General features: G+C 39.7%; 1 long non-coding RNA gene across 1 annotated transcript; it reads left to right on the top strand.

Annotated features, from left to right (window-relative positions):
* The first annotated feature begins 2,989 nt into the window (after window positions 1-2,989).
* On the top strand, window positions 2,990-8,851 carry LOC104989227. The gene is made up of 4 exons (XR_825352.1): window positions 2,990-3,104; window positions 3,786-3,868; window positions 6,110-6,242; window positions 8,729-8,851. It is a non-coding gene; the product is annotated as an uncharacterized LOC104989227 (long non-coding RNA).
* Window positions 8,852-10,461: the final 1,610 nt, after the last annotated feature.

Genomic DNA, 10,461 nt, shown 5'->3' with positions numbered 1-10,461 from the left:
TTAGGAGTAAACTGTGGTGAAATACTTACTCACCAGAGATTCTATATTTAAGCACAATGTTAGAACAAATTCAAGAATAAATTTAAAAAAATCCTCCATGAGTACTTAAGTATGCCAGAAATGTGAAATGGAAAAGTGAGGCCTTTGAAACTGGAGTCAAACATCTTAAATTACATGATCAGTTTTGATATTTAAAGAAAAAGTTTAGTGAATGGAACCTTGGTTTAACACTAAAGCGTCTTCTTCAGTTTGAGTTGTACCGGTACTTCATTTTATTTTGAAAGTCTTTACTATTGGGTGTCTTTTTGTGAATTTGTTGATCTTCATAATTCATGTGTTCCCCGTATAAAATGAGAAAATAGAAGTTACCTCTGGTTTCGTAAGATGTGAAAGGTACATATAGCTCCTATTCGCCAGCTTGAAATAGAATTAAGTGTTCTGTTCAACCACTCTATGTGCCTTTGATCTGATGAAAATGACACAATAAATAGCTGTTTACAAAGTTTTATAGGTATACACCCTTGACTGTCTGATAAAGGATGGGTGTATAAGAGGTTAGTTTTAGCGTCAATGAATTTCTTAAGAGGAGGAGAAAACTGCATTTCTAGGAGAGAAGAAAACCTGACCAATATGATTTGCTATTTTTTAAAAAACTTTATTTATTTATATTAACTGGAGGATAATTATTTTACAATATTGTGATGGTCTTTGCCGTATGTCAACATGGATTGGCCATAGGCATACATGTGACCCCTCCCTCCCTGAACCCCCCTCCCACCTCCCTCCCCACCCCATCCTTCCAGATTGTAACAGAGCATCAGCTTTGGGCTCCCTGAGTCATATGTCTAACTCCCACTGGCTATCTGTTCTACATATGGTAATGTCTATGTTTCAATGCTGTTCTCTCAAATCATCCCACCCTCTCCTTCTCCTACTGAGTCCAGAAGTCTACTCTTTATGTCTCTATCTTTTTTGCTGCCCTGCACATAGGGTCATCAGTACTATCCTTTTAGATTCTAAATGTGTTAATATACGATATTTGTCTTTCTCTTTCTGATTTACTTCACTCTGTATGATAGATTCTAGGTTCATCCACCTCATTAGAATCGACTCAAATGTGTTCCTTTTTATAGCTGAGTAATATTCCATTGTGCATATGTACGACCACTTCTTTATCCATTCATCTGCTGGTGGGCATCTAGGTCGCTTCCATGTCCTAGCTATCATAAATAGAGCTGCAGTGAACATTGGGGTACAAGTGTCTTTTACAATTCTGGTTTCCTCAGGGTGTATGCCCAGTAGTGGGATTGCTGGGTCATATGGTAGTTTTATCCCTAGCTTTTAAAGGAATCTGCATATTGTTCTCCATAGGGCTTGCATCAGTTTGCATTCCCACGAAGAGTGTAAGGTGGGACCCTTTTCTCTGCACTTCATGTTTGTAGATTTTTTAATGATGCCCATTCTACTGATGTGAGATGATACCTCATTGTAATTTTTTTTTTTTTTGCATTTCTCTAGTAATGAGCAATTTTAAGCATCTTTTCATGTGCTTATTATGTCTTCTTCGCAGAAATGTCTGTTTAGGTCTTCTGTCCACTTTTTGATTGAATTGTTTGTTTTTCTGGTATTGAGCTGCATGAGCTCCTTGTATATTTTGGAGATTAACTCTTTGTCCGTTGTTTGATTTGCTATTATTTTCTCCCATTCTGAGGATTGTCTTTTCACCTTGCTTATGATTTCCTTTGTTGTGTAAAGTTTTTAAGTTTAATAAGATCCCATTTGTTTATTTTTGTTTTTATTTCCTTTACTTTAGTAGGTGGGCTATAGAAGATCTTGCTGTGATTTATGTCAGAGAGTGTTCTGCTTATGTTTTCCTCTAAGAGTATAATAGTTTCTGGTCTTATATTTAGGTCTTTAATCCATTTTGAGTTTATTTTTGTGTATGGTGTTACGAAGTTTCAAATTTCATTCTTTTACACATAGTTGACCAGTTGACCCAGCACCACTTGTTGAAGAGACTGTCTTTTCTCCATTGTATATTTTGTCTCCTTTGTCAAAGATAAGGTGTCCATAGGTGAGTGGATGTATCTTCAGACTTTCTATCTTGTTCCATTGGTCTGTATTTCTGTTTTTGTGCCAGATAATTTGCTATTAATAGAAGAAACTAAGAGATAACCTAAGGAGATTTTAAAGAAGCTGAAATATGAGTTTGGCTTAGGAGGAAATGCCAGGGTTTCTGTACTATTTGCAAAGTATTTTTATACACTTGATAACAATCTACTTTATAAACACTTTTGTGACAGCAACGGTCCATATCACACTAATTTGCATTTGCTATATGTAGTGCCAAATAGAATTCTTCTCGTTACACTTCATGCTCCAGAAATATCAAACCACTTGTAAGTCTGCAAGTGTAACGTGCTCAGCCAGCACATCGCGTTTCTCCAGCGCTGCTTGGTATGTCCGTCCCAGCTTACACGTTGCAGATTCCTGCTCTTCTAAGTCTAGGCTGAAATATTATGGCCTCTACAATTATTTCCTTGTGTGTGCATGCGTGTGCTCAGTCACCCAGTCGTGTCCAACTCTTCGCAGCCACATGGACTCTAGCCGGCCAGGCTTCTCTGTCCATGGAATTTTCCAGGTAAGAATACTGGAGTGGGTTGCTATTTCCTTCTCTAAAGGGATCTTTCCAACCCAGGGATTGAATCCGTGTCTCTTGCAGTTTCAGCATTAGCAGGTGGATTCTTTATCACTGAGCCACCTCCTGCTGCTGCTGCTGCTGCTGCTGCTAAGTCGCTTCAGTCATGTCCGACTCTGTGCAACCCCACAGACGGCAGCCTACCAGGCTCCCCCGTCCCTGGGATTCTCCAGGCAAGAACACTGGAGTGGGTTGCCATTTCCTTCTCCAATGCATGAACGTGAAAAGTGAAAGTGAAGTCACTCAGTCATGTCCGACTCTGTCCATGGGATTTTCCAGGCAAGAGTACTGGAGTGGGAGCTGCCATTGCCTTCTCCGGAGCCACCTGGGTTGCCCACAATTATTTCCTTATCTCAAGATAAACTTCCGGAGCTTCCTCTTCCATGGTCTCATGGCGTGTCTTGAGGTAAATGTGTCTATTTTAATCTCTCCATTTTACCATAAGACTGTAAAACAATTATAGGTCTAGAATGTGAAGGGGGAATTTGTTTGTTTTTTGGTTTTTATTGGTCTTGCTCTTTTTGGTATCTAGAGCAGTTAGTTGCACTTGTCCAACAGTAAGAAGTCATCAAGAAATAGATTGTGAATGAATGGAAATTAGAAACCATTGGTGATCCATAAGTGCCCTGGTAACCAAGAACCTCTATAATATTTTCCATATTAAAAAAAGAAACTTCCAAAATCATATGAAAATATTTTCCCTAAGTGTGGTGTCATTATAGGATTGGAAACCAGTGAGGCCAACCCTAAGGAGAGCTGTCTGACAGTTTGTCCGTCTTTCCAGCCCTGATTTTCTGAGCAGTTCCCCAGTGTCTTCATGGATCCCCCTTCTTCAGGCACTACTTTCATTTCCTGGTATTCTTCTCTACATAAAATCAGAAAAAAGTTTAGATTCTATTTGTTTGTGCTCATTACATGATGGGTTATCAATTAGGAAGTTCCAACATGTTACCTTAATTATGTACAAATAATGTAGTCTAGTTTGGGATACAAATTTCCTTTTAATATTCAAATTAATTTCAAGATTTCTGGTTTCAAGTAGCTGAGCTGAGCTCATGCCTTTTAACTTTTCTTTCTTCCATCCCAGTGAAAACTTGTAATAATGAAAAAAATGTGTAAAATCATCACAGCAAAGGAGAGGAAAGATGGACAAGGATTTTAACCTATTAGGTAAGATGGGAAACAGGTGAAACAACAGCTGATCATGTAGAATAGGTGGCCCATCGCCTAAAACAATGTACATTGCTGTCATAAGACGGCCTACTGGCCATGCTGAACGTTGCAGACACTCAGAATTTGCAGACACCATGCGCAGCATGTGTATGTATTAGTCACTTGGTTGTGTCTGACTCTTTGCATCCCCATGGACTGCAGCCCACCAGGCTCCTCTGTCCATGGGATTCTCCAGGCAAAAATACTGGAATGGGTTGCCATCCCTTTCTCCAGGGGTTTTTCCCAAGCCAGGAATCAAACCTGGATCTCCTGCATCGCAGGCAAATTCTTTACCAACTGAGCCACCAGGGAAACCCCACCATGCACGGTAGGGGATGCTAACAGCAGCGAAAGTAATGTGAGGAATAATGGAGGGTCTTCTTTTTTTTTTTTTTTTCTGGAGACAGTAAATAAAGTGGACACAATCTGGAGGAGAAGAAATGTCTGGGCAAAATCAGGGCACCTTTGGCATTCTGGAACATGGGGCTTCCTCCGTGTCCATCTTTAAGCAACACCTGCCGGTTGGCAGACTCAGCCATAGATTCCGAACATCTCATCAGCTTTTCCAGTTCTCCAGTCTTAAATACGATGACTGAAGATCATGGAAATGAATGAGGAACAACAAGATAGCAAGCAGGAAAACTGATCTGAGACGAAACAAATGGACACAGGAAACATAATAGAACATGATTTTATTTTTCTCTAATGACTAATCTCTTTAAAATTCTAGGTTTGTAACACAAGGGAAAGATACCCTGAAAAAGCGACAATCAGAAGAAAGATTTTCTTAACAAAAATGCTATGGAATACCTGAGGGTGGGGTGGGGGGCGGGGAAGCTGAAGAGAAATCTCAGGAAGTTGAGTAAAACCAGATGGAAAAAATAAGGTAAGGGTGAGAATCATTGCAGCGGGTCCAACAACAGGCGAGTTGTCTGTCGTTGTGCGGCTTGTGCGGTCCACAACGTGTACGGGACATTCAAGATGGACCTGAAATAAGAGATTAGAAACAACAGGGGCGAGGAAAGGAGAGCTTCCCAGAGTGAAAGTGTGCGTCTTCAGACTTATAGGAGTCGTGGGAGGGCCAGCAAAAGCCAACACGCAAACACAGCACTGTAAACTTTCAGAGCATTGAGGCTAAAGAGATTATTTTCATTTCTATTATTCAGCTAGTGTATTTAGGCAATGGCACCCCACTCCAGTACTCTTGCCTGGAAAATCCCATGGACAGAGGAGCCTGGTGGGCTGCAGTCCATGGGGTCGCTGAGTCGGACATGACTGAGCGACTTCACTTTCACTTCTCACTTTCATGCATTGGAGAAGGAAATGGCAACCCACTCCAGTGTTCTTGCCTGGAGAATCCCAGGGACAGGGGAGCCTGGTGGGCTGCCGTCTATGGGGTCACATAGAGTCGGACACGACTGAAGCGACTTAGCAGCTTCAGTTAGGTTATTTTTCATCGCAAATATAGAATTCTATTGGGCCTTGCCTGTTGGTCCAGGGAAGACTGTGCTTCCAATTCAGGGGGCGTGGGTTCAATCCCTGGTCAAGGAGCTAAGATCCTACATACCTCATGATCAAAAAACCCAAACATAAATCAGAAGCAATATTGTAACAAAGTCAATAAAGACTTTAAAAAATGATCCACATGAAAAAAATCTTTTAAAAAGTTCCTTTAAAAAGTTTTAAAAAAAGAAATGCAGAAAGTTTTTTGCTTATGTTTTACAGGCAATTTCAGGACCAAATTTTTAAGAAATACTTTCCTTGGATAAAACCGCTTATGGAGAATAATTAATTATTAATAACTTAATTAATAATTATTTAATAATATTATTACTTTAATTATTAATTTGATTTTAATTATTTAATAAATAATTTTTCTATCATTTTTCTCAATTGAAAGTGTTTTCTGTATCCTGTTTAAGAAAGATTTTTCTATCCCAAGGTAATGAATTTTTTCCTCTGCTATCTTCTAGTAACTTTATTGCTTTGTATTCCATAGTTAGATCTATAATCCACCTGGAATTAATTTTTGTGAACGGTGTGAGGTATGGAAAACTTTGATTGCTCCATTTAGTTGCCTAACTGACCCAGCATCATTTACTGAAAAGACAGATTCTTTTCCCCACTGCTGCTTGTATGTGTGTATATATATATATGTATGTATGTATTTACATTTTTAAAATTTACTTATTTTTTTAGACTGAGCAGTGTGGATTGTGGCATCTTAATTCCCCCATTAGAATCTAACCTGTGCCTTGTGAACCGACAGTGCAGTGTCTTAACCATTGGACTGCCAGGAATGTCCCTGTGTATGTGTTTAAAAATTACTCTTGTAAGTAAATGTGGTTTTTTTTTTTTTTTGCTATGTTCTGTGACTTGATTATTATATGCACAAGTAGATGCAAATGTATTTAAATTTTCATTTGTAAATTATAATTGAGTCATAGCTCATAAGAAAATCAGAGGAAAAAGAAGAGGCAGATACTACTTAGGTTAGAAATGGGAGAAGGCAGAAACAAATATGTAAGGGATTTCAACAATGAGAAGGTGGATCTGAGCCCCCTTGATGTGCTCTCAGATGATTAAAAGGAGAATATATGGTCTATGTTAAAGTCTAGGTCATGGCTACTGGAAGGATCGACCCGAACAAGTTTGAATACACCCACATCTCCAGATTGGTGAGCTGATTAGCCATGATTTAAGTTACAATTTAAACCTGAGGCAGAGCAAAGAACCCACAGGTCGCTAGAAGATACTAGACGTGGGCTTCCTACACATTTTAAATTACTGAAGAAAGTTAGGACAGCAACGCCCAATGAGCGTGATTTAGATTTGAATAAAATGATTCATTGCCAAGTAATTGTGTTGTTCATTCCCTATTCCTTACTCTGAAATTCTTCCCTGTAATGACTAAATAGAAATCGTGCCATCTGAGGTCCCCAGATTCCAGCCTCTTACATTTAGAGACTTAGGAGGAAACAAGAAAATGCCGAAGATGACTGCATCCAGAGTTTCACTTGATACTTTTCACTTTCTAGAAGGGAAGTCTGGATTTCTGCCTCTGGCTGGTGATCATATAAAGATAATGAAGAGGTTTGCACGGGGGCAAGAAGGTGGTACAGGCCTCAGGGTTAAGAGTGAAAGAGCTTGGATGTTTATTTCACTGCAGATGATAATGCGATAGCTCTCCATCAGTTTATTAGGAATAATCTTGCACTCAGTTCATGTACAGTCATCTGATTTACTCACTTGGTTGGCATATCCATGGCCAGCTGTTAATAGAGCTTTTAGGTGAGGGGAAAAAAAGTGTATGGTCTTCGGTGTTCCCACTGAAATATGTTTTCAGGCTTATAATAAGTGGTACGTGGTTTGAGACACTCTGGAATTCCCTCAGCGTGAAGCCAAAGAAATTGCCATGTAAGCACAAAGTGCTACATGTATTATCACAGTCTGTTCAAGCTCTGAGTTGTTAGTTGAACCATTTTGCAGTTGAATTATTGATATTATGAAACACTTGAGAGCTTGTATCATGTATGTAATCCAATCTCTGAAGTATCTAGTACCGTGCTTTGAGTATATAGGTACTTAATAAATGCTTTTTGATTGATTCCAAGAAAATCTTTAGCACAATTCTGTACTACTAAAACTGAGCTCTATTGAATTGGGGATAGTCAGGTGAAAGAACACTCAAAAACAACAAAGTGATTCAAAATGCTGTCTCCTTTGTGGTTACAATAACCATTGCAAAGCAGACACACAAGAAAGAAGAGGACCTCATAATAGCTCCTGATTTCAGCAATCTGAGCCTTTATCTTTCAGTTTGCATGGTTCCCAGCATCTACCTTTTGTGAAGCAGTATAAAAATTCCCCTGTGATTCCCTCAATAGTCTTAACAGCATCTAAATTCTTGAGGGAAAACTCCGGGTGATTTTGTTTTCAGCTCCTAAAATCCACGTCCTTTGTCTTTCCTTTAATAGTCAGCATTTTTCTGTTGAGCTAGTTAGCTCTATCAGCCATCCTGCACCCAGGGGTAGAACATTTTGCTTGTTCGGGGTACAGCCAGTCCCGCTGGAAGAATCAGGAGACAACTAGTGAGTAGTTCCGGAGACTGGACAGTATCTTTACTATGCCGAAGCCCTCCAAATGAGGGTTTAACTTAGCCTTACAATTGTTAGCATTCCATCAGTGTGAATTCTGGGTTTGGTATGAAAGTTTTGGTATGGAAAACTTTGCACCTGATCAATGTTTTCCCTCCCTTCCTTATTCCCTGAATGTCCTTAAACGTACTCTGGTAAACCTTCCACTCCTGGGTACATAGGTGTGGCCTTGGGAAATAGTGACATGTAAAACCATTTCTAGGTCTTGGGAGGTGCCTTGAGGATATATTTTTGATTTGATGTCCTTCTGGATCTTCTCATATTAGTTCAGTTCAACAAACATTATCGATTTCTTCCATATGTGCAATGTTAACCCAAGTGATGGAGATGCAAAGATGAGTCGTTTCTGTTGTCAATGGTAACAATATAAGGCAATGATTCCCAAACCTAGGGCATGCTGCTTACTTGGAGAGGCCAAAGCATATCAATACCTGAGCTGCTACATTCAAAATCTTTTTTAAAAAATATGTCTTGGGTGGAGTCTGGGCATCAGTATTTTTTTCAAAAGCTCCCCAGGTGATTCTATTAATAATATATGGTGAAGACCAATTAACCTAATAGGTGAGCTAATACAACTTAACATTTATTGAGGACTGCTTTATGCCAGGCATTATTCTTTTTTCATATTTTATATCATTTTATTCTTCCAATAACCTAATAGGATGAATATACTGTAACTTCCATTTATGAATGATCAAACAAATCAGGACAAAGTTTAATGACATATCTAAGGCTACTGAGAGTCCCTTGCACAGCAAGATCAAACCAGTCAATCCTAAAGGAATTCAACCCTGAATACTCATTGCAAGGACTGATGCTGAAGCTGAAGCTCCAATCTTTTGGCCACCCGATGTGTAAGAGCCAACTCATTGGAAAAGACCCTGATGCCGGGAAAGATTGAAGGCAGGAACAGAAGGGGACAACAGAGGATGAGATGGTTAGATGGCATCACTGACTCGATGGACGTGAGTTTGAGTAAACTCCGGGAGATGGTGATGGACAGGGAAGCCTGGAGTGCTGCAGTCCATGGGGTTGCAGAGTCGGACACCACTGAGTGACTGAACAAGTCTAGAGCATCAGAATGTGGAAGAAGCAAGCATCAACACCAGAGTCTGCTCTGGAGCCCGTGTTTCTCAGCACTGCACACACTGCCTCAAGTTACCTTGAGTGACTTAATTCGACAAGCTCTTTCCTGATGGCTGATTGTGAAATATATCGAAGGAGGTCAGAGCTGTTGATTTTGACTGTGATTGAGGCAGTTGGGGAATATTTTACAATGGTAGAACTATTTGAACTTAACCTTAAATGGTGAATATGATTTATAAATAGAGAGGACAGTTCAAACAAAAGAGATAGTCTCTGAAAAGTCACTCAAAAGATGGGCACGGAATATTCCAGAAATGTGTTCTGTCTTTTGGGTGAGTTCTCCAGTTCCTTTAACCCTTTACCTATGAACGATCTATTCTCAATGTCCCAGCCTGCCTAAAAAGTCCACTTTTCCTCAGGGCTTTCTCCTCTCTCATCTTAATAGTTCAAGATTCATAGATATATGTTTTAATATACTTCATGTTTTTAAAACTAGAATGAGTAAACATACCCATGGAAGCCCTTGTTCACTGTTTTGGCCGTGTCTTTCTTAGTACTTGGTTCTTCTATGCCACAGCACTGATAAATTGGGGTAGATAGTACCTCAGGTAAAAGAGTCTTTGTAACTGGGACTAGAAGTTTTAATAATAAAACTGTCATAATAATAAAAAATAAAATATTTTTATTGTAATAAAATAATAATTTAAAAGGCTGTCATAATTTAAAAAAAGATGTTAATGATTATCTCCATGCCCATCCTTACTGGAGAGACTTTTGTTCTTGGAATGTCATATTTATGTATTTATGAAATGAGCGGTAAATAGAATAGGGTGAGATTCACCAGACTCCGGGGGCTGTTGACAAGGGACCTTCACGAATGTCTCATATAGGCTGCATCTGCATATGATGTGGTAAACCGAGGTAGCTCTCCAGAGATGTCAAGTCAAGTCCAGGAGGTACTGTGTGGGTAGAGCTGCTGTAGGTATGCTGAAGGCATGGGGCTAGAACTCGAAAGCAAGCACTTGGTGCCACAAGACGCTCCTTATAAGGTAATAGGGTTGGTCCTTCCAGGCTGACCTGGCCTCATTCATACATGGTGTAAAAGACCGTGAACTTGCGTTCTGGGTTCCTCTGACACGGCCAAGTCCTCACTTAACCTGGGCTGCACTGACCACCTCTGTTGACCACTTAACTTGGTGCTATCGACTGAATTGTGTCCCTTCTCCCCCTCCCCCCATTGACATGTTGAAGCCTTAGTCTCCAATGTGGCGGTATTTGGAGATGGGTCCTTGGCAGAATATTCATTGG

Source organism: Bison bison, unplaced genomic scaffold (assembly GCF_000754665.1).
Source record: "Bison bison bison isolate TAMUID 2011002044 unplaced genomic scaffold, Bison_UMD1.0 scf7180017864148, whole genome shotgun sequence".
Taxonomy (NCBI): Eukaryota; Metazoa; Chordata; class Mammalia; order Artiodactyla; family Bovidae; genus Bison; species Bison bison.
Note: the sequence above shows the minus strand (reverse complement) of the source record. Positions and strands in the feature narration are given on the sequence as shown.